Source organism: Pseudophryne corroboree, chromosome 5 (assembly GCF_028390025.1).
Source record: "Pseudophryne corroboree isolate aPseCor3 chromosome 5, aPseCor3.hap2, whole genome shotgun sequence".
Taxonomy (NCBI): Eukaryota; Metazoa; Chordata; class Amphibia; order Anura; family Myobatrachidae; genus Pseudophryne; species Pseudophryne corroboree.
The window spans coordinates 69,217,356-69,240,902 of NC_086448.1; the positions used below are offsets into that span (position 1 = coordinate 69,217,356).

The 23,547-nt window shown below is 45.8% G+C and overlaps 1 long non-coding RNA gene across 1 annotated transcript; it reads right to left on the reverse strand.

Moving 5' to 3' along the window:
• Nucleotides 1-325: 325 nt before the first annotated feature.
• LOC134928784 (uncharacterized) lies at nt 326-23,292 on the reverse strand. The gene is made up of 3 exons (XR_010178008.1): nt 23,196-23,292; nt 4,976-5,018; nt 326-513 (listed from the first exon to the last, which is right to left on the reverse strand). It is a non-coding gene; the product is annotated as an uncharacterized LOC134928784 (long non-coding RNA).
• Nucleotides 23,293-23,547: the final 255 nt, after the last annotated feature.

Genomic DNA, 23,547 nt, shown 5'->3' on the forward strand with positions numbered 1-23,547 from the left:
TTCCTCCTTTCCCACGACTTATATATATATATATATATATATATATATATATAGATAGATAGATAGATAGATAGATAGATAAAATTAATCAAAGTGATCAACACACCCCCTATAGAAAATGGTCTGATGTCAGTAAGCCACCCAGCAGTTAATGGCTTTGTCTGGGCTTCTCCAAACCTTCATATAGGATCCCCAACCAACTTAACCTGACTAAAATAAAACATGGGTACACAATTGGTGATATAACGTTACAGTTATTATTTGTTGAATACATAAAAAAGATGGGCGGCCAAGAAAGCATTGTAGATAATCCGCTACAGCCCAAACAAAATGGGTCAGAGGTATGCTCCAACAAAAACTGAGTTGTGTGGTAATCACTTCTCCTTAACTGGCACAGTACTGCTGGGCTCTGCAGTACCTCAAGGAAGGTGCCCAAGACCCCACTCAGGGCTTTGACAACTGTGCCGCCTGTGGCCGTTGAAGAGTAGTGTTTCCTCACCATGATACGCCTCCCTGCAAGAGATTCTGAAATTAGGGCTAGAACGTACAGTAATACAAGTATTATAGGTAATTACAACAATAACATAACACAATCATCAGGGTAATTAAAGTGAACAAGAAAAAATGGAGGACACTTCACCTAGGAAATCAGATTTAATTGATGATGAATGACAACCCTCCAAATGCAAAGAGTAATAGACCTAGTTATTGCTAGGCTATTTAACCTGGGGCAGATGTATTAAGCCTGGAGAAGTGATAAAGCAGTGATAAGTGGAAGGTGATAACACACCAGCCAATCAATTCCAATATGTAAATTAACAGTTATGAGCTGATTGGCTGGTGCGTTATCACCTTACACTTATCACTGCTTTATCACTTCTCCAGGTTTACTACATCTGCCCCACTAGTGTAGTGTAATCAACCCTTCACTAATCAATCCCTAGCAATCTATCCATTAAACATCCTCATTAACTACCAAGGAATAAAATACATTTAATGCACACTAGCCCCACAACTTGGGTGCTAATGTACCATTGGTCTTCATATAACTCACAATTATCTGCAGTATATGTTAAACAATATTCTTTTTAGTCAAAAACAGAGTCGTGTGATTAAATGACCATGATCTGATACCATAAAATTCAGGAACGTAAATGACTTCACAGGTATGGCTATCATAAGCCTTGGGTAGATGATAGCAGAATTAGTGGATATATGAACTTTGTGTTTTATAGATACAGTAGGTGTACTTCATACACAACATTTCCATTTATAGAAGAACGTATACTGTAGTTTGATAGGAGCCTCACATCATACAGTAACTCTGTGCTCTTGGGGGATCCCCAAGTGGCCTGTATTGGTACTACAAGCATAAATTATTAATGAATTTTAGCTTACATTATAGTAACAAAAGATTACATTGTAACACATAACAAGATAAATATGTGATACATCATGTGTCCTTTTATGCTTTTTACATCTTTAGTACATACCATCCATTTTCTTGTTAATATAGATGACAATGAAACATATGAAGTGGTATACTGTATATTTGTCACATTCATGTTGTCACATTTTCATGTTGATGAAAATGTCTATCTCTTAATGAAAGAGTTCCATTGACAAATTTCTGCTCCAAAGGCGAATGGCAAAGGGATGGTTTGTATATCCATGGGAATAAAACTAGGGAGCGCAATGCTTATGTTCCTGTACACAGTAGAGATGGGGAAATGAGCCAATTCAAATATTTGTGCAAACTTAATTGGTTTGCAGATTGATTCTGGTTTGGCCAAAATTTTCAGAATATTTTAGGTTCTTTGGAAAATCAGGACAGTCTCATTGTGTGGAATATACAGTTTAAATGTAATTAAGTAGATTGTAATATATATATATATATATATATATATATACAGTATATGGTAACTGTCTCACCTATATAAGCAAAGTTGCTGTAAGCTTTAGACCAGATAGCATATGCAAAGTTTAACACTAATGTGATAGCTACTGTATTTTTATGATAATTTGAGCAATACACTAGGACCTGCAGTATAGTGGGGTACCTTGTTGGGGGCTGCAGGTTTAAATGCATTGACCAATACATGAACTAAAAGTCAACTGTTTATTATTGTTAGTTAATATTAGTTATTGTTAGTTAATATAGTGAGTACAGAGCCCCTGTGATTTGTTTTTAAACAATGTGGTCACAAACCGTGCTGCACCCCAAATCTAGGAATAGGTGAGTGCCGTGGAATAGTGCTTTTTGTTTATTAGATTTAATTTTAATTAATCATTTTGTGATCACATTTTCTCATGCACCCTGTTTTAACTTAATTATAGCTCGCGTCAGCTGTTCTCCTATGTGCTTTACAACAGGTGTGTTGGTAAACTGTCTCACCTATTTAAGCAAAGTTGCTGTGAGCTTTAGGCCAGATAGCATACCTAAAGTTTAACACTAATGTGATAACTATTTTCATGATAATTATTTTGAGCAACAGAATAGGCCCTGCAGCATAGTGGGGTCCCTTGCTGGGGGCTACAGGCTTAAATGCATTGATCAATTCATGAACTAAAACTCCACTGTTTATTATTATTAGTTAATATAGCGAGTACAGATCCCCTGTGATTTCTGTTTAAACAGTATGGTCACAAACCGTGCTGCACCCCAGATCTAGGAACAGGTGAGTGCTGTGGAATAGGGCTTTATATGTATATACGCAGTATAGTATAGTTCCACAAGCTTTGCACTCACCAAATGTACAGACAGCGGTCAGGTGCCCTCCGTGGGAATAGGTAAATCACATAATAAGAACTTTATAAATAACGGGTTCGGAGACCTACTTGTTTGATGTCAACGTTTCAGTTTTAGAACTTTTATCAGGAGCATACAGAATAATTACATATGTTTACCTTTATACAGTTTCAAAAAACACAGACCGGACCGCCAACAGTGTGGGCACTCTGTGGTGTTTTAAGCTTTATATATATATATATATATATATATATATATACACTGCTCAAAAAAATAAAGGGAACACTAAAATAACACATCCTAGATCTGAATGAATGAAATATTCTTATTAAATACTTTGTTCTTTACATAGTTGAATGTGCTGACAACAAAATCACACAAAAATTATCAATGGAAATCAAATTTATTAACCCATGGAGGTCTGGAGTCACACTCAAAATTAAAGTGGAAAAACACACTACAGGCTGATCTAACTTTGATGTAATGTCCTTAAAACAAGTCAAAATGAGGCTCAGTAGTGTGTGTGGCATCCTCGTGCCTGTATGGCCTCCCTACAATGCCTGGGCATGCTCCTGATGAGGTGGCGGATGGTCTCCTGAGGGATCTCCTCCCAGACCTGGGCTAAAGCATCCGCCAACTCCTGGACAGTCTGTGGTGCAACGTGGCGTTGGTGGATGGAGCGAGACATGATGTCCCAGATGTGCTCAATTGGATACAGTTCTGGGGAACGGGCGGGCCAGTCCATAGCATCAATGCCTTCGTCTTGCAGGAACTCCTGACACACTCCAGCCACATGAGGTCTAGCATTGTCTTGCATTAGGAGGAACCCAGGGCCAACTGCACCAGCATATGGTCTCACAAGGGGTCTGAGGATCTCATCTCGGTACCTAATGGCAGTCAGGCTACCTCGGGCGAGCACATGGAGGGCTGTGCGGCCCCCCAGAGAAATGCCACCCCAAACCATTACTGACCCACTGCCAAACCGGTCATGCTGGAGGATGTTGCAGGCAGCAGAACGTTCTCCTTGGCGTCTCCAGACTCTGTCACGTCTGTCACATGTGCTCAGTGAGAACCTGCTTTCATCTGTGAAGAGCAAAGGGCGCCAGTGGCGAATTTGCCAATCTTGGTGTTCTCTGGCAAATGCCAAACGTCCTGCATGGTGTTGGGCTGTAAGCACAACCCCCACCTGTGGACGTCGGGCCCTCATACCACCCTCATGGAGTCTGTTTCTGATCATTTGAGTAGACACATGCACATTTGTGGCTTGCTGGAGGTCATTTTCCATGGCTTTGGCAGTGCTCCTCCTGTTCCTCTTTTCACAAAGGCGGAGGTAGCGGTCCTGCTGCTGGGTTGTTGCCCTCCTACGGCCTCCTCCACGTCTCCTGATGTACTGGCCTGTCTCCTGGTAGTGCCTCCATGCTCTGGACACTACACTGACAGACACAGCAAACCTTCTTGCCACAGTTCGCATTGATGTGCCATCCTGGATGAGCTGCACTACCTGAGCCACTTGTGTGAGTTGTAGACTCCGTCTCATGCTACCACTAGAGTGAAAGCACCGCCAGCTTTCAAAAGTGACCAAAACATCAGCCAGAAAGCATAGGAGCTGAGAAGTGGTCTGTGGTCACCACCTGCAGAACAACTCCTTTATTGGGGTGTCTTGCTAATTGCCTATAATTTCCACCTGTTGTCTATGCCATTTGCACAACAGCATGTGAAATTGATTGTCAATCACTGTTACTTCCTAAGTGGACAGTTTGATTTCACAGAAGTGTGATTGACTTGGAGTTACATTGTGTTGTTTAAGTGTTCCCTTTATTTTTTTGAGCAGTGTATATATATATATATATATATATATACACTGTATATAACATATTGTATTATACAGATTATCTCATTAGGGGAACCAAAAATGTGTGATTTTGAATTTTGGATAAGGGATATTCAACCTGTTCAAGTATCTTACAGCCCCCTCATTCTTCCTGGGTTATTCTAGTTTCAGTAATGTATAACTTGTCATTTGTGCTGTGATTATCAATGATCTTGTCTCTAAATAATTTACATCCTTCTGTTCTGTGTATAAGTCTTACAGGACACCATTGTCTTACTGACTTATTTTTCATTTTACATCTTATTTAGCCTTCTAGTGACTCACAATATAAAGGCATCCAATAGATTTGTGCAGATTTATTTTCAATTTTTTTTGTGAAAATTGTATGAAATTACCCGTCTCTGCGTCCTTCCTCCTCGCTCTTTATTTCACTCATTGCTGTAATAAATCCAAAACAAATAGCGTCTGCCATAGTTATAACTCATAGAGGTGTTTGCTGTCTGTGCTGATGATGCTTTTATTATTGCATTTTTTTATTTGATTTTTTTATTTATTTTGCAACCAACTGCAGGCACTAAAACCAGTTAGAACCCTTAATTCAGGTAGCACAGTACATGACGCCATATACTCTGGAGTGTATAAACAAACAGTGTACTACGGCTTGCATGGCCGAGTCACAGTCCTCATATATTTAATATTGTAAAGTGGGACCTAAAGATGAAATTGATTTAATCATTTTTTTTATGGATTTTGGGGAAAATAACAACAAAATATAGAAGTAATATATTTTCTAAAAACATTAATAGTAGAAGAATGGATTATAACAGAGAAAGGGGTAAATTTACTAAGGTGGGAGTTTACTTAGAACTGGTTATGTTGCTCATAGCATCCAATCAGTTTCTTCTTAACATTTATCTAGCTGCTTCTAGAAAGTAATAGATAGAATCTGATTGCTTGGTTGCTATGGGCAACATCACAAGTTCTGAAAAATCTCCCACCTTAGTAAATTTTCACCAGCGAGGTAAGAGGACCCCGCTTACAATCTATAGTTCACAGTCAAAGGCAGCTTAAGAGGGGAGAGGGCCCATGCAGGGTCGGACTGGCCCACAGGGGTACCAGGGAAACCACCGGTAGGCCCCACTGCCTGAGGGCCCACTGCTTCCTCTAGGGAGCAGGTTCCAGACTATGCACTTGTATTATACTTGGTAGATATGTTGCATTACACTGCACTAAACTATTGTGTATTTCAAGCCTCTGTGGAGGCTGGCCACACCCTCTTTGTAGGCTGGCCACACTCATAAGTATGAGCCCCTATCACTGCATTCCCCCGGTGGGCCCATCATGCCCCAGTCCGACACTGGGCCCATGTGCAGGTTCCGTTCAGGCCCCCTCCTCTCTGGCAGCACAATAGACGCCGGCTTTGTGCGAGAGTCTACTGTACATGCACAGGTCTCCGGGAACATGGCGTCTGCTCTAAGTTTCTGGAGACTTCTCTACTGAGCATGTGCAAATCTCCAGGAATATGCCCACTGTGCCATTTTCCCAGTGATTTCTTTCTCTGACGTCCTAGTGGATGCTGGGGACTCCGTAAGGACCATGGGGAATAGCGGCTCCGCAGGAGACTGGGCACAGCTAAGAAAGATTTAGGACTACCTGGTGTGCACTGGCTCCTCCCACTATGACCCTCCTCCAGACCTCAGTTAGAATCCTGTGCCCGGCTGAGCTGGATGCACACTAGGGGCTCTCCTGAGCTCCTAGAGAGAAAGTATATTTTAGGTTTTTTATTTTACAGTGAGATCTGCTGGCAACAGACTCACTGCACCGAGGGACTAAGGGGAGAAGAAGAAGAACCTACCTAACTGGTGGTAGCTTGGGCTACTGAGGCTACTGGACACCATTAGCTCCAGAGGGATCGACCGCATGGAACCGGCCATTGGTGTTCGGTCCCGGAGCCGCGCCGCCGGCCCCCTTACAGAGCCAGAAGCAAGAAGAATCCGGAAAATCGGCGGCAGAAGACATCAGTCTTCACCAAGGTAGCGCACAGCACTGCAGCTGTGCGCCATTGCTCCTCATACACACTTCACACTCCGGTCACTGAGGGTGCAGGGCGCTGGAGGGGGGCGCCCTGAGAAGCAATAAATACACCTTGGCTGGCAAATATATCACAATATATAGCCCCAGAGGCTATATATGTGATAAATACCCCTGCCAGAATCCATAAAAAAGCGGGAGAAAAGTCCGCCGAAAAAGGGGCGGAGCTATCTCCCTCAGCACACTGGCGCCATTTCTCCCTCACAGCTCCGCTGGAAGGGAGCTCCCTGGCTCTCCCCTGCAGTCTACACTACAGAAAAGGGTAAAAAAGAGAGGGGGGGCACTAAATTTAGGCGCAATATACATATAGCAGCTATAAGGGGATATAATTTAGTTAATCCCTGATCTATATAGAGCTCTGGTGTGTGCTGGCATACTCTCTCTCTGTCCCCCCAAAGGGCTTTGTGGGGTCCTGTCTTCTGTCAGAGCATTCCCTGTGTGTGTGCGGTGTGTCGGTACGGCTGTGTCGACATGTTTGATGAGGAGACATATGTGGAGGAGGAGCAGGTGCCTATAAATGTGTTGTCACCCCCTGCGGGGCAGAGACCGGAGTGGATGGACTTGTGGAAGGAATTACGCGAAAGTGTCGACTCCTTACATAAAAAATTTGACGACATGCCAAATGCGGGGCAGCCGGCTTCTCAGCCCGTGCCTGCCCAGACGTCTCAAAAGTCATCAGGGGCTCTAAAACGCCCGCTACCTCAGATGGCAGACACAGATGTCGACACGGATACTGATACCAGTGTCGACGACGAAGAGACTAATGTAATGTCCAATAGGGCCACTCGTTATATGATTGAGGCAATGAAAAATGTTTTACACATTTCTGAGGTAAGCCCAGGTACCACAAAAAAAAAGGGTATTATGTTTGGTGAGAAAAAACTACCAGTAGTTTTTCCCCCTTCTGAAGAATTGAATGAAGTGTGTGAACTAGCGTGGGCTTCCCCCGATAAAAAATTCGTAATTTCAAAAAAATTACTAATGGCGTACCCTTTCCCGCCAGAGGATAGGTCACGTTGGGAAACACCCCCTAGGGTGGATAAAGCACTTACGCGCTTATCAAAAAAGGTGGCACTGCCGTCCCAGGATACGGCCGCCCTAAAGGAACCTGCTGACAGAAAGCAGGAGGCTCTCCAGAAAGCTATATATACACACACTGGTATTATACTGAGACCAGCTATTGCCTCAGCATGGATGTGCAGTGCTGCAGCTGCATGGTCAGACTCCCTGTCAGAAAACATTGACACCCTAGACAGGGACACTATATTGCTAAACGTAGAGCATATTAAAGACGCTGTCTTTTACATAAGAGATGCACAGAGGGATATTTGCCGGCTGGCATCAAAAATAAGTGCACTGTCCATTTGTGCCAGGAGAGGGTTATGGACCCGGCAGTGGACAGGTGATGCAGATTCCAAAAAGCACATGGAAGTTTTGCCTTATAAGGGTGAGGAGTTGTTCGGGGATGGTCTTTCAGACTTAGTGTCCACAGCAACAGCTGGGAAGTCAGCGTTTTTGCCACATGTCCCCTCACAACCAAAGAGATCGCCGTATTATCAGGTGCAGTCCTTTCGCCCCCAAAAGAGCAGACGGGGTAGAGGCGCGTCCTTTCTGCCCAGAGGCAGAGGTAGGGGAAAAAAGCTACAGCATACAGCCACTTCCCAGGAACAAAAGTCCTCCCCCGCTTCTTCTGCTAAGTCCGCCGCATGACGCTGGGGCTCAGCAGGCGGAGCCAGGTACGGTGGGGGGCCGTCTCAAAAACTTCAGCAATCAGTGGGCTCGCTCACAGGTAGATCCCTGGATCCTTCAAGTGGTATCTCAGGGGTACAGGCTGGAATTCGAGACATCCCCCCCCCCCCGCCGTTTCCTCAAATCTGCCTTACCAACGACTCCTTCAGAAAGGGAGGCTGTGTTAGAGGCAATTCACAAGCTGTATTCCCAGCAGGTGATAGTCAAGGTGCCCCTACTTCAACAAGGACGGGGTTACTATTCCACAATGTTTGTGGTACCGAAACTGGACGGTTCGGTGAGACCCATTTTAAATTTGAAATCCTTGAACACATATTTAAGAAAATTCAAGTTCAAGATGGAATCGCTCAGGGCGGTTATTGCAAGCCTGGAAGAGGGAGATTACATGGTATCTCTGGACATCAAGGATGCTTACCTGCATGTCCCCATTTACCATCCTCACCAGGAGTACCTCAGATTTGTGGTACAGGATTGTCATTACCAATTCCAGACGTTGCCGTTCGGCCTGTCCACGGCACCGAGGGTATTTACCAAGGTAATGGCCGAAATGATGATACTCCTTCGGAAAAAGGGAGTTTTAATTATCCCATACTTGGACGATCTCCTGATAAGGGCGAGGTCCAGAGAGCAGTTGTTGGTCAGCGTAGCATTATCTCAGGAGGTGCTACACCAGCACGGTTGGATTCTGAATATTCCAAAGTCTCAGCTGGTTCCGGCGACACGTCTACTGTTCCTGGGGATGATTCTGGACACAGTCCAGAAAAAAGTGTTTCTCCCGGAGGAGAAAGCCGAGGAGCTGTCGTCTCTAGTGAGAGGCCTCCTAAAACCAAAACAGGTGTCGGTGCATCATTGCACGCGAGTCCTGGGAAAGATGGTAGCTTCCTACGAAGCGATTCCATTCGGCAGGTTCCATGCCAGAACCTTTCAGTGGGACCTGTTGGACCAATGGTCCGGATCGCATCTTCAAATGCATCGGTTGATAACCCTGTCTCCAAGGACCAGGGTGTCTCTGCTGTGGTGGCTACAGAGTGCTCATCTCAGAGAGGGCCGCAGATTCGGCATACAGGACTGGGTCCTGGTGACCACGGATGCCAGCCTTCGGGGCTGGGGTGCAGTCACACGGGGAAGAAACTTCCAAGGACTTTGGTCAAGTCAGGAGACTTCCCTACACATAAATGTTCTGGAACTGAGGGCCATTTACAATGCCCTAAGTCAAGCAAAGCCCCTGCTTCAAAACCAGCCAGTCAGACAACATCACGGCAGTCGCCCATGTAAATCGACAGGGCGGCACAAGAAGCAGGACGGCGATGGCAGAAGCCACAAGGATTCTCCGATGGGCGGAAAATCACGTGTTAGCACTGTCAGCAGTGTTCATTCCGGGAGTGGACAACTGGGAAGCAGACTTCCTCAGCAGGCACGACCTCCACCCGGGAGAGTGGGGACTTCATCCAGAAGTCTTCCAACTGATTGTAAACCATTGGGAAAAGCCACAGGTGGACATGATGGCGTCCATCTTAAACAAAAAGCTAGAAAAATATTGCGCCAGGTCAAGAGACCCTCAGGCGATAGCTGTGGACACTCTAGTGACACCGTGGGTGTACCGGTCGGTTTATGTGTTCCTTCCTCTTCCTATCATACCCAACGTACTGAGGATAATAAGTAGAAGAGGAGTAAGAACTATACTCATTGTTCCGGATTGGCCAAGAAGAGCTTGGTACCCGGAACTTCAAGAAATGATCTCAGAGGACCCATGGCCTCTGCCGCTCAGACAGGACCTGCTGATGCAGGGGCCCTGTCTGTTCCAAGACTTACCGCGGCTGCGTTTGACGGCATGGCGTTTGAACACCGGATCCTAAAAGAAAAGGGTATTCCGCAGGAAGTCATTCCTACGCTTATTAAAGCTAGAAAAGATGTAACCGTACAACATTATCACCGCATATGGCGAAAATATGTTGCGTGGTGTGAGGCCAGGAAGGCCCCAACGGAGGAATTCCAGCTAGGTCGATTTCTGCACTTCCTACAGTCAGGGGTGACTATGGGCCTAAAGCTGGGTTCCATTAAGGTCCAGATTTCGGCTCTGTCGATTTTCTTCCAAAAAGAACTGGCTTCACTGCCTGAAGTTCAGACATTTGTCAAGGGAGTGCTGCATATTCAGCCTCCTTTTGTGCCTCCAGTGGCACCGTGGGACCTCAACGTGGTGTTGGGTTTCCTAAAGTCACATTGGTTTGAGCCACTCAAAACCGTGGATTTAAAATATCTCACGTGGAAAGTGGTCATGCTTTTGGCCTTGGCTTCGGCAAGGCGTGTGTCAGAATTGGCGGCTTTGTCATGTAAAAACCCCTATTTGATTTTCCATATGGATAGGGCAGAATTGAGGACTCGTCCCCAGTTTCTTCCTAAGGTGGTATCAGCTTTTCACTTGAACCAACCTATCATGGTGCCTGCGGCTACTAGGGACTTGGAGGACTCCAAGTACCTGGACGTAGTCAGGGCCTTGAAAATTTATGTTTCCAGGACGGCTGGAGTCAGGAAGACTGACTCGCTATTTATCCTGTATGCACCAAACAAGATGGGTGCTCCTGCTTCAAAGCAGACTAGTGCTCGCTGGATTTGTAGCACAATTCAGCCTGCGCATTCTGTGGCTGGCCTGCCGCAGCCTAAATCTGTAAAAGCCCATTCCACGAGGAAAGTGGGCTCTTCTTGGGCGGCTGCCCGAGGGGTCTCGGCTTTACAACTTTGCCGAGCTGCTACTTGGTCAGGGGCAAACACGTTTGCAAAATTTTACAAATTTGATACCCTGGCTGAGGAGGACCTTGAGTTCTCTCATTCGGTGCTGCAGAGTCATCCGCACTCTCCCGCCCATTTGTGAGCTTTGGTATAATCCCCATGGTCCTTACGGAGTCCCCAGCATCCACTAGGACGTCAGAGAAAATAAGATTTTACTCACCGGTAAATCTATTTCTCGTAGTCCGTAGTGGATGCTGGGCGCCCGTCCCAAGTGCGGACTGTCTGCAATACTTGTATATAGTTATTGTTAACTACAAGGGTTATTGTTGAGCCATCTTTTGAGAGGCTCTGTTGTGTTCATACTGTTAACTGGATATAGTATCACGAGTTATACAGTGTGATTGGTGTGGCTGGTATGAGTCTTACCCAGGATTCAAAATCCTTCCTTATTGTGTCAGCTCTTCCGGGCACAGTATCCTTACTGAGGTCTGGAGGAGGGTCATAGTGGGAGGAGCCAGTGCACACCAGGTAGTCCTAAATCTTTCTTAGCTGTGCCCAGTCTCCTGCGGAGCCGCTATTCCCCATGGTCCTTACGGAGTCCCCGGCATCCACTACGGACTACGAGAAATAGATTTACCGGTGAGTAAAATCTTATTTTCTCCAGTGCTGGCTGATACGAAACTCTGGAGAGGTAACTATAATTCTATGAGTGCAGGGTGTGCACACCAGCGCACACCAGCACACCCTGCACCCATTATAGCTTATCTCCCAATCGTCCTGAATTCAGCGGGACAGTGCCAGTTTACGGCCACTGTCCTGCTGTCCCACATGTGGGCCGCAGTGTCCCGCAGATGGGAAGTGGTGGGGTGGGGGAGGTTGGGGAACAACTCTGCAAGCACTGCTCTTCATAGTAGAGCGTTGGTGAATGGATGATACATGCATGCACGCGTTATCCACACAATGGCGGAAGAGGGCAAGAACTGCACATCGTGGTCATGCTCCGAAATGTCGGGAACGTAACAGAGTCCCGCTGCCAGGTTTTCTAAAGTTGGGAGGCATGTGATAGATACGCCAATGGTCACACTGTGTGTTCTTTTCTTGAATACAGTTTTTATTTCAAAACAATCTAAATTAACTCTGCTCGCAACACTGAACGTTTCAGGAAAAGTCCATTACGTCCTGTCATGATCACTCTCAGTAAAATGTGAAGTTCATATTGTATTTCTCATTTAACTACACTGCAGCGAAGATTCACACAAATGATGATGAATGGTAATAAATGAGATGCTCAGGTGGGATAAAAATCAGAGGGGACTACAAATAATAGGGGTAATTCCATGCAGATTACTCGAGGTCAGATTCCATCGGAGAAATGTGCAATAGTCCCATCTTGGCAGACATTGGCTTGCTACCCCTTGTTCATTCATACCTTGTAAAATGAGGTCCCAGTGCAGTGCTTATGAAAATGACACATCTGAGAAAAAAGTTATTATAATACTTAGCGATTATATTTTCCATTCACTTGGGAAATAACATGACCATTATCTTTGAATAAGAATTCCTTGCTAGACTTGTAAAAATTGCACATTTCCTACATTGCTGCCGCATTTACGTATTCAGCCCCTGAATATTATCTCGTTCACACTCCTGAACAAGTTTTCAAATGAGTTTGTCATATTGGTTTCTCAAAGTTTGGAATGTATTGAAGTCTCACTGTGTACATGCAGATTTACAAAAACTAACTTAAAGGGACAATGGGGGCTAATTCAGACCTGATCGCTGCTGTGCATTTTCGCAAAGCAGCAATCAGGTCTGAACTGCGTGTGCGCCGGTGCCGCAGTGCTCCGGCGCATGCCAGACAGCCGACGGCTGTCTCAGCCCTGCGATCGCCTCTGCCTGATTGAAAGGCAGAGGCGGTCGCTAGGCAGGAGGGGGCGGCATTTGGCTGCCGTTTAGGGTGCTCAGTCCTGGCAACGCAGGTGTGCCTGGACCATTAGGGGGGCGGCCCGTGGCGGATGCGTGATGTCACATGCAGCCGCTGCGTCCCGAGCAGCGACAAGAAGCTCCCTGCCGGCGTGCAGGAGCTGCGCTGGCAGGGAGCTACTCCTGAAGTACAAAAGCATTGCCGCTGTGCGATTCTTTTGTACCTGTGCGGGGGGGGGGGGGGGTCAAGCCTGACATGCGGGGCGGACAAGCCCTGTGCTGGGTGTCCACCCGCATGTCAGGGAAGCTGATTGTAGATGTGCTAAATCTAGCACATCTATGATCAGGTCTGAATCACCCCCTATAACTTTAAGTTCATATGTTTCACACACACACACACACACACACACACACACACACACACACACACACACACACTGAAACACACACACACACATCTATACTGAACAGAGCTATACGGGAGACCCCACCGGGGCCTATCTTTGGCAGCTCAGTGTGCCAATAACAAGTAAATGTACAATAAATAGATCTGTCACTGGACATAGTGGTAGCGATCTAAAAAGTATAGTTTCTGATTGGAATTGAAGGCAAGAGTCTGATGCAGTGCAAAGGATTAGAGTTTCAGAGGTAAGGAATAGCAAGAGAGAAAGTTCCTGAGAGAGCAATGGAAGTGTATAATGGAGAATTCAGTTTTGGATGAACACAGGAGACATATTAAGATATATAAAAATATAAGTGAAATACTTTGTGTCGGATCAGCCACATGGCCTAGGCACTGTAGTGGGCAGAGACGAGGTAAATGGCGCAGGAGGCACTGGCTAGCACCAGAGACAGATTTGCACACAATATACGAGCCAAAGTGCGGGGGTGTATCTAGGGGTCCAAGCGCACCTGGCAAAGTAAGAGACTGGCACCCCCACACACACACACACACGCACACACACACACACACACACACAACACCCCCATATTCTACCTTGCTTGTTTTTCCCCCCCTAGCACACATAAAAACACAAAAAACTTATGAGATTATTTTAATATACAAATTGAAAAAAAGTATTTTATGATGGATATATTATGATATAAACACTAACCCTTTCCTGCTTCTCCTATGTGGGTTCCCCGGGGGCTTTCCTTCCAATTACAAGTTTCTTCTGCTGCTGTTGCCCCTCGGGCTCCTCTTCTCTCTAGATTCCAGATCACCTCCACTATGATAGGGCAGTGCAGCCTGTGCCACAGCAAAGAGCACAAGATGCTCTAGAGCGGAACTGGACGCAGCTGCAATCTCTGTTTGCCAGGTACCCACTGCCATGTATGTCACTTGCGCTGTGCCTGGCTCCTTCTATTCAGTTGCTATTCACAAGCCCTGACAGTCAGGTCCCTGGGTCAATGGCATCTAGACCATCTTTGTAAATGGTGGCTAGTCAGTTCAGTATAAAAAAAAAATCTATAGAAAAGTGAGCTAAAAAGACTTCAGAGCCTTCCTGGCCACTGTATCTCTACTCTACTCTTTCTTGCTTTCTGCTGGCTCCATCAGGATTCCGGAGCCCTCTATGCAGCTGCTTCACTCTGCTCTGATGCTCCCCTGCAGCTCCTGCCTGATCTCTGGCTGCAGCATCACTTGACCCCTGGCCAGGGCCATTTTAAGGCTAGAGGCCCAACCACCATCGCCCTTGTCACTACTATGCCCCTTAGAGGAGCAGGAGAGAGTGAGGGGAGTGAGGGGGATAAAAAGGTGTCAGGGAGAGAGAGAGAGAGAGAGAGAGAGAGAGAGAGAGAGAGAGAAGATAATGAGAGGATATCAGGGAGAAAGAGAGGAGTGAGAGAAAAGGGTGTCAGGGTGAGAGTGTGAAATAGAGATAAAGGAGTAAAACAGAGAGGGAGCCAGGCAGATGAGTCAGGGAGGGCGAGGGAGGGAGAGAGAGATAGAGAGAGAGTGAGTGAGGGTTTAATGGAAAAAGAGTGAATGAGAGAAAGAGAGAGGGTGTTAGAGGGAGAAAGAGAGAGAGAGAGAGATAGCAATGATCAGGAGAGAGGGCGTCAGGGAGAAAGAGAAAAAGAGGAGAGGAGGAGAGAGTGGGCATCAGGAAGAGAGCAAGAAAGTTGGTGTCAGAGAGATTGGGAGAGCGAGTGGGAGGAAGAGAGACAGAAAGTGTCAGTGAGGGAGAGTGAGAGAGAGAGAAAGTGTCACGGAGACAGGGTGTCAGGTAGAGAGAGGGAGAAAAAGACAGCATCAGGGAGATAAACATTGTCAGGGAGAGGGAGAGGGCGACAGTGTCAGAGAGAGAGAGAGAGAGAGAGAGAGAGGGGGGGATAGAGACTTGTGAAAGTGAGGGAGAGAAAGTCAGGGAGATAGAGAAGAAGAGAGAGAGATAGTGTCAGGAAGAAAGAGAGGGGGAGAGAGACAGTGGCAGATATGGAGAGAGATACAGTAGACAGTGTCAGATAGAGATGTCAGGGAGAGAGAGGGAGAGTGTCAGGGAGAGAGAAAGAAAGTGTCAAGGAGAGTGTCAGATACAGAGACAGTCAGGGAGAGGTAGACAGAAGAAGAGACAGTGTCAGGGAGAGAGAGGGAGACAGTTGGGGTTATTCAGAGTTGGTCATAGATTTTGCTATCATAGCAAAATTTGCGACCAAGGAAATGACATGCTGGGGGCAGCCCGGCACAGGACAAGGCCACCCAACATGTATGGCGCCACCCTGAGATGTGATCGCAAATTAATTTGCAATCACATCAAATAAAGGTTGACCCCTACCTACGCAGCATGGCCGTCCCCAAAAATGTCTATGACACGTCTGCGTTTCCTACTCTCCTCCCCCCCAGAGCCCGTCGCCTGTCAATCACTATGTGATCGCATCCTTCCGGGATGCGATCGCCTAGTGAAGAGTTGCATGCACAGATTTTCTGGACGCAGTTGTGCGTGTGAACGCAGTGGCTGTGTCCAAGTTTGAATAAGCCCCAGTGACAGGGAGAGCGAGAGAAAGGCATTGTCAGGGAGAGAGTGAGGGGGAGAGAGAGACAGTGTCAGGGAGGGAGAGAAAGAGAGTCAGTGAGAGATAGATAGAGTGTATGTGTCAGGGAGAAAGAAGGGGGAGACAGTGTCAGGGAGAGAGAGAGAGAGAGATAGTGAGAGTGTCAGGGAGAGACAGAGAAAGTGTCAAGGAGAGGGAGAGTGTCATGAAACGAGAAAGATAGAGGGGGAGAGACACTACCTGACTACACACAGGTCTCTGATGGGGCGGGCACTTACGGCATCAGGCCCCACCCCTTAAACACCCGTGATTTGCAGCTCTGCTCTGCTGTGGCCATGCTGGCCAGGCTAGGAAATCATGCTGCTGCCGTTTAGGGGCCCCTGGCGCTGCCCTGCCTCCGGCCCTACAGGTACTCACCATGGCAGAAGCTGACCTGCTGCCTCCTCTGTCCAGCTTGCTAGCTCCTCCTCATCAGCTACAGCGGCACCGTGGACAACAGTAGATCAGCTGATGGGCTCTCTGTTGTACTCTCTGCACATGCCGCTGAAATGACGGGTGCACTACCTCCGGACTTCTGCGGCTTTGTGAGGCAGCCAGGCACCTCTATAAATCTACCCCTTGGCCGCGGGAGGCACCTTCGGACAGCGCCCCCCATTGACCAGCGCCCCTGGCGAGTGCCATCCTGGTCAAGGGGTAGATACGCCCCTGCCAAAGCATATATCTGGGCATTATACAAAGCAGCAGCAGTATATAACATTGGAAATTTGCTGAGTTTTGATCAGAGATGTGCGGAAAAGATAGGCAGGAGAGAGGCACTGCCTCACCTGCCATAGACTTTTTACTCCATAGTTTTGACTATTAAAAGTATTTGAATAATGCAAAGAAGATATTTCAAACATATTCTTTATATTTTTCATATACTTTATACAGTCAAAACTCTGATGCAAACATTAGTATGACAGGAAAGGCTCTGCCTCACCTGCCTCACCCCACCGCACGTCACTGGTAGTGTGAGGATTGGTGAGTTGCTGGATGGATCTCTGTACAGCTCACTCATCACTCACTGTTATCACATCTGCTCTGCTGTGCCTGTGGTCTTGGCGGGTATGGATCATCAGATCTGCATGACAAAGGTCTACAGTCATTAGGTCAGCCACTAATGGTCGGCATGCATTAAGTTGACAGGGTCAAAAGGTCGACATGTGAAAATGTCCACCATATGTGTGCAAACCATTTGCACCTGTTGACCATAAGTACTGTTACCCTTTTACATGTCGACCTACTGTTCATAACGACCATTTTGACCATGTCAACCTACTGTATGTCGACCAATAGCAGTTGACCTAATGACTGTCGACCTTTACATGGTTGACCTAGAGCCCGGATACTGTTCGGGGCCCAGCAGTGTGGTAGAATGGGGGAGGAAACTGATAATACTGTATCTCTCCCTCTCTGCCCGGCACAGCAATAGCTTGAAATCTGTAAATGGAGGCAAGCCTCTATAACGCCATCTGAAGATGGCATTATTTTCGTTGTGCTCCCTCCGCTATTTTTTTTTTTTTTTTTTTTTACAATTTCTCTTTAGTAAATCTGAACAGATCACATTTCCCATTACAGGTATGGCAAATGCAATCTGCATACAAAAATATGCACATTTTTGAGCATGGAGAAGAATTTTGCAAATTCTCATCCAAAAGCCCTTTCTTACTGTACATGTAAGTGATACTAAAATAATATGAAAAGTGTGTGAAAACCTGTTTTCACATTTATTTATTTAAAAATGTTTTTTTTTATTAATATGCCCCAAATGTAACAAACCCATTTAGGTTGTAGTACAGTTTTAAAGCTTTTAACACCTGATTATTGATTCCCTTATTGATGGAAATTACATAATAATTTCTCACAATATATCGTATGCAAACAATGGCCAGGATGTAATGAAGTCCGAATTGGCCGGAGGTGCAGGTTCCCAGCTGAACTCTGACTTTTTGTTTTAAAGCGGCAATCATTTACAAGGCATGGTTTTGCTTTGTACGTGGTTGCCTCTTTAAAACAAAGTCTGAGTTTGGAGGGAAATCCGCACCTACAGCCATCTTGGACTTTATTACATCTGGACCAATACATTTAATTATTCTTTCTCTGCCAGCCTGTATTAATCTAAATCAGGGGTGGGGAACCTTTTTTCTACCAAGGGCCATTTGGACAGAGGCGGAACTACCGGCAGGGCAAGCAGTGCGTTGCAGTGGGGCCCGCCTCTGTCCAGGGGCCCAAGCATGTAATGAGTCAAACTGACTCATTACATGCCGCTGTGCGCTGCGGGCAACCGCTGTGCGCTGCGGGCAACCGCTGCCCGCAGCGCACAGCCGCCCATAGAGGAGAAGAGCAGCGGCACGGACGGGGGAAGGAGGAGGACGGAGGTGAAGGAGGGAGCCGCAGCAGCGCTTTGTTACTGGTGGAGGCGCTACTGCTGCTGCCCCTCTGCTTCACTATAGGCTGTCTTCCGAGAACAGCCTATAGTGAAGCAGGGGGGCAGCAGCAGCAGCGCCTCCACCAATAACACAGCGCTGCTGCGGCTCCCTCCTCCACCTCGTCTACTGCCCGGGAATCGTCAAGCTGCACGAGGAGCCTGAGCCAGCGGCGAGGGTAAGTATGATTCTAGTTTCTTTCTTTCTCTTTCTTTCTGTCTCTTTCTTTCTTTCTTTCTTTCTTTCTTTCTTTCTTTCTTTCTTTCTTTCTTTCTTTCTTTCTTTCTTTCTTTCTTTCTGTCTCTTTATTTGTTGGGACTGCCTGCTGCTATGTGTAAAAATGGGGGACTGCCTACCGCAATGTGTAAAAAGAGTGGACTGCCTGCCGCTATGTGTAAAAATGGGGGACTGCCTGCCGCAATGTGTAAAAAGGGGGGACTGCCTGCCGCAATGTGTAAAAATGGGGAATCTGCCTGCCGCAATGTGTAAAAATGGGGAATCTGCCTGCCGCTATGTGTAAAAAGGGAGAATCTGCCTGCCGTAATGTGTAAAAATGGGGAATCTGCCTGCCGCAATGTGTAAAAACGGGGGACTGCCTGCCGCAACGTGTAAAAAGGGGGAATCTGCCTGCCGTAATGTGTAACAAGGGCACGCTGTCTGCCGTAATGTGCAACAAGGGCACGCTGTCTGCCGTAATGTGTAACAAGGGCACGCTGTCTGCCGCTATGTGTAAAAAGTGTACGCTGTCTGCCGTTATGTGTAAAAAGTGTACGCTGTCTGCCGTAATGTGTAAAAAGGGGACGCTGTCTGCCGTAATGTGTAAAAAGGGGGACGCTGTCTGCCGTTATGTGTAAAAAGTGTACGCTGTCTGGCGCTATGTTTAACAAAGGCACGCTGTCTGCCATTATGTGTAAAAAGTGTACGCTGTCTGCCGTAATGTGTAAAAAGTGCACGCTGTCTGCCGCTATGTGTAACAAGGGCACGCTGTCTGCCGTTATGTGTAAAAAGGGGACGCTGTCTGCCGTAATGTATAAAAAGGGGGACGCTGTCTGCCGTAATGTGTAAAAAGGGGACGCTGTCTGCCGTAATGTGTAAAAAGAGGAATCTGTTCGCTGTAAGGTGTAAAAGGGTCTCTACCTGGTGTAGTGGTGCTACTGTGCGGCGTAATTTGAAGAATGGAGACTACTGTGCACCGTTTTAGGAATTGGTATTATTTTGTGGCCACACCCCTTCCCTGCGAAGCCACGCCACTATGTATTTTTGCGCGCGCCTACGGCGCGCACTGCCCCTGTTTTGCATGCAGGGGTGGGGCTCCGATGCCATTTCTTGCACACAGTGCTAAAATGTCTAGTTACGGCACTGTTGCTAGGTATCCATTTCTCTGGCCCTAAGCAGGTCCCTCTCACCAGATCCTCTCAAGGGGTGAGGGGGTGGACTTGGATGGGATGGGGGGGGGGGGGGCCCAAAGCATTTTGTCGCACCTGGGCCCACCGCTTGCTAGTTCCGCCACTGCATTTGGATATTTATAAAATCCTTCTGGGGCCATGCAAAAATGATCAACTTAAAAATTAGCCCGCCCCCAGTAGTTATGCCACCAGTAGTTATGCCCAAAGTCAGTAGTTATGCCCCCAGTAGATATACTCCCAGTCAGTTGTTATGCCCCAGTAGATATACCCCAGTCACTTGTTATGCCCCATTAGATATGCCCCCAGTCAGTTGTTATGCCCCATTAAATATGTCCCATTAGATATGCCCCCTAGTAGCGCCACTTACATACACGCATTAAAAGGAAAAAAAAAACCACAATACTCACCAGCCCTGCTCCAGCTTCCGGACCATTGCCCTCCGCCTGGCCGCCCGCTCCTCAGAACTAAAGGAGAGACGTCTTGACATCTCTTCCATAGCACTGCACAGCCGAACATGTACACATCCAGAGCCAGAAGCCGGAGCTCAGGAGTGAGCTCCTGCCTCTGGCTGCTGCTGAGGAGAAGAAGACGGGCGCCCATTAGTAACAAAATCTCAGCAGGCGCCCTGGCATCTCCCTTGGTTAGGTGAGCCTGGCCGGGCCGGATCAAGTGGCTCGGCGGGACTTATACGGCCCGCGGGCCTGAGGTTCCCCACCCCTGATCTAAATGTTCAGTTAAAAGTAATACTAAAGTATATTGTATTATTTATTTTATCATATAAATATAATGTAAGCATAATGTTAAGTACAGTATATTGTCTCAGCATCAGAGTTCCATACCCTCAATAAGTATGTGGCACAAAATATCATGTTTTAAATTTATTGCTAGTCACAGTAAAGCTTATGCAGATTAGTTAAATGACTTTTCACTCAGGAAATGCACCCATTGACTCGTGTTGTCCTATTCTACAATTTGCAATTCAAATCTCCTGTATTTATTCAAGGAGTATAGCCGAAGGCTTCTTCTTTCTCCATGATAAGCATAGTTTCAGCATTTCAGATTATTGTGAGAAACACCATATTCTGATTATAAATAACTAGGTTGGTCACTGGTCAGTTTTACTTGGGTAGATAATGGTGGTGCCTTACTTATGTGTAAATAACAATAACACGGTACTAAAAAAAAACCAACAACAGTGTTTGTTCAGATAATTAGAAAATGTTAATGTTGAAACACCTGTCCCCTGAGCAAAATTAAGGCAGCCATTTTGTGGATGGACCCATTATTCATGGAAATGCGCCTACTGGTATGAATCAGTAAATCATGAATACTGAAGTGTCTCTAATTCCTGCAATCCCACTAGTATTGATTCGGCCAACAAAATGGCTTCCTTCTCTACATGCTTTATAATGTGCTTTAATGTTATTGGTTTAAGTGCATAATCCAGGGAAAGGAATTAGTAAACAAAATGGCTGCTTCATCGACACAAAGAAAATAAGAGCTCAATCGTGGGTGCACTGGGACAACAAAGTTCAGTCTTTATTGGTACACATTAAACTTTTTTGCATAATGTGAAATAAGGTGAAATTTACAAAACAAAAAAATAATAAAGGGTGAAATTCTAATAAAAGGTATATTAAAATAGAATTAAATGGTCAAAGCTACTATAATACACTGTGGTAGAGAGAATTTTTTAATAAAGGCTGTCACGCCCCTCTACCAATAAAGGCTTAATAGCCCCGCTCAGGAGTGATTGCAAATGTATATAGTTGTTTTATTTATTGGTTGCAAGTACTAGAGAATTACCATATATACTCGAGTATAAGCCGAGTTTTTCAGCACATTTTTTGTGCTGAAAAAGCCCCCCCTCGGCTTATACTCGAGTGATGCTCCATAACTGCTGCATGGGAAAACTTACCCTCCCGCGCTCCCCCGCTGTTTTGTGAAGGAGGAACACGTAGGGGACACAGCACGCGCCTCTCCTGTGTCCCTCCTGCGTCTCTGGCGGCAGCGGCGGGTCTAAATGAAGTACCCGTTCATGAGCTCTGATTGGCTCACGAACCGGCACTTCAGTTAACAGACCCGCCGCGGCCGCCGGAGACGCAGGAGGGACACAGGAGAGGCACGCGCTGTGCCCTCCATGTCCCTCCTTCACAAAACAGTGGGGGAGCGTGGGAGGGTAAGTTGTACCTGGCACTGGGGGAGCATATTTGGCACTTGGGGGGGCATATGTTTCACTGAGGGGGCATATCTGGCAGTATGAGGGCATATATGGCACTGTGGGGGCATATCTGGCACTATGAGGGCATATCTGGCACTGTGGGGGAGTATCTGGCACTGTGGGGGCATATCTGGCACTATGAGGGCATATCTGGCACTGTGGGGGCATATCTGGCAGTATGAGGGCATATCTGGCACTATGAGGGCATATCTGGCACCGTGGGGGAATATCTGGCACTGTGGGGGCATATCTGGCACTATGAGGGCATATCTGGCACTGTGGGGGGATATCTGGCAGTATGAGGGCATATCTGGCACTGTGGGGGAATATCTGGCAGTGTGAGGGCATATCTGGCACTGTGGGGGCATATCTGGCAGTATGAGGGCATATCTGGCACTGTGGGGGCATATCTGGCACTATGAGGGCATATCTGGCACTGTGGGGGCATATCTGGCAGTATGAGGGCTGTGTACGGCTAGAGCTGCATTTCCCACCCTAGGCTTATACTCGAGTCAATAAGTTTTCCCTGGTTTTTGTGGTAAAATTAGGTGCCTCGGCTTATATTCAGGTCGACTTATACTCAAGTATATACGGTAATAGAAAAATACTTGCAACCAATAAACAAAACAACTATATACCTTTACAATCACTCCTGAGCGGGGCTATTAAGCCTTTATTGGTAGAGGGGCGTGACAGTCTTTATTGAAAAAAGGTTCTACCACAGTGTATTATAGTAGCTTTGACCATTTAATTCTATTTTAATATACCTTTTATTATAATTTCACCCTTTATTATTATTTTTTTGTAAATTTCCCCTTATTTTACATTATGCCAAAAATTTTTAATGTATACCAATAAAGATTGAACTTTTTATTGTTGTCCCAGTGCACCCACGATTGAGCTCTTCTTTTCTTTGTGTTGATGATTCTCTTTGTGAGCAGTGGGTCAGCACCTCAGAGCAAACAAATCGCCATTGTACATCTTATATTACTAAATGCTTAATTAATTCTGAGACGGGATAAACCATCTAAGTATCTACCTATAAAACTGGTGCGGGATATCTTTTGGTGTCTTTATAAAATGTCTGCTTCCACTGGGCCTGACAGGAACACACCAATATTGTTTTATTATCAATATTTTCCACTATCTGAAATCAATAGATTAAAAATTAAAGTAAAATACAAAAATATAATAATAATAACAATAATAATAATAATAATAATAATAATAATAATTATTATTATTATTATTATTATTATTATAATTATTATTATAATTATTATTATTAATAATAATAATAATAATAATAATATTAATAATAATAATAATAATATACATTTTGTTACCAATAAATATTTTATTTTATTTATTTAATATTCTATTTTTTTAAG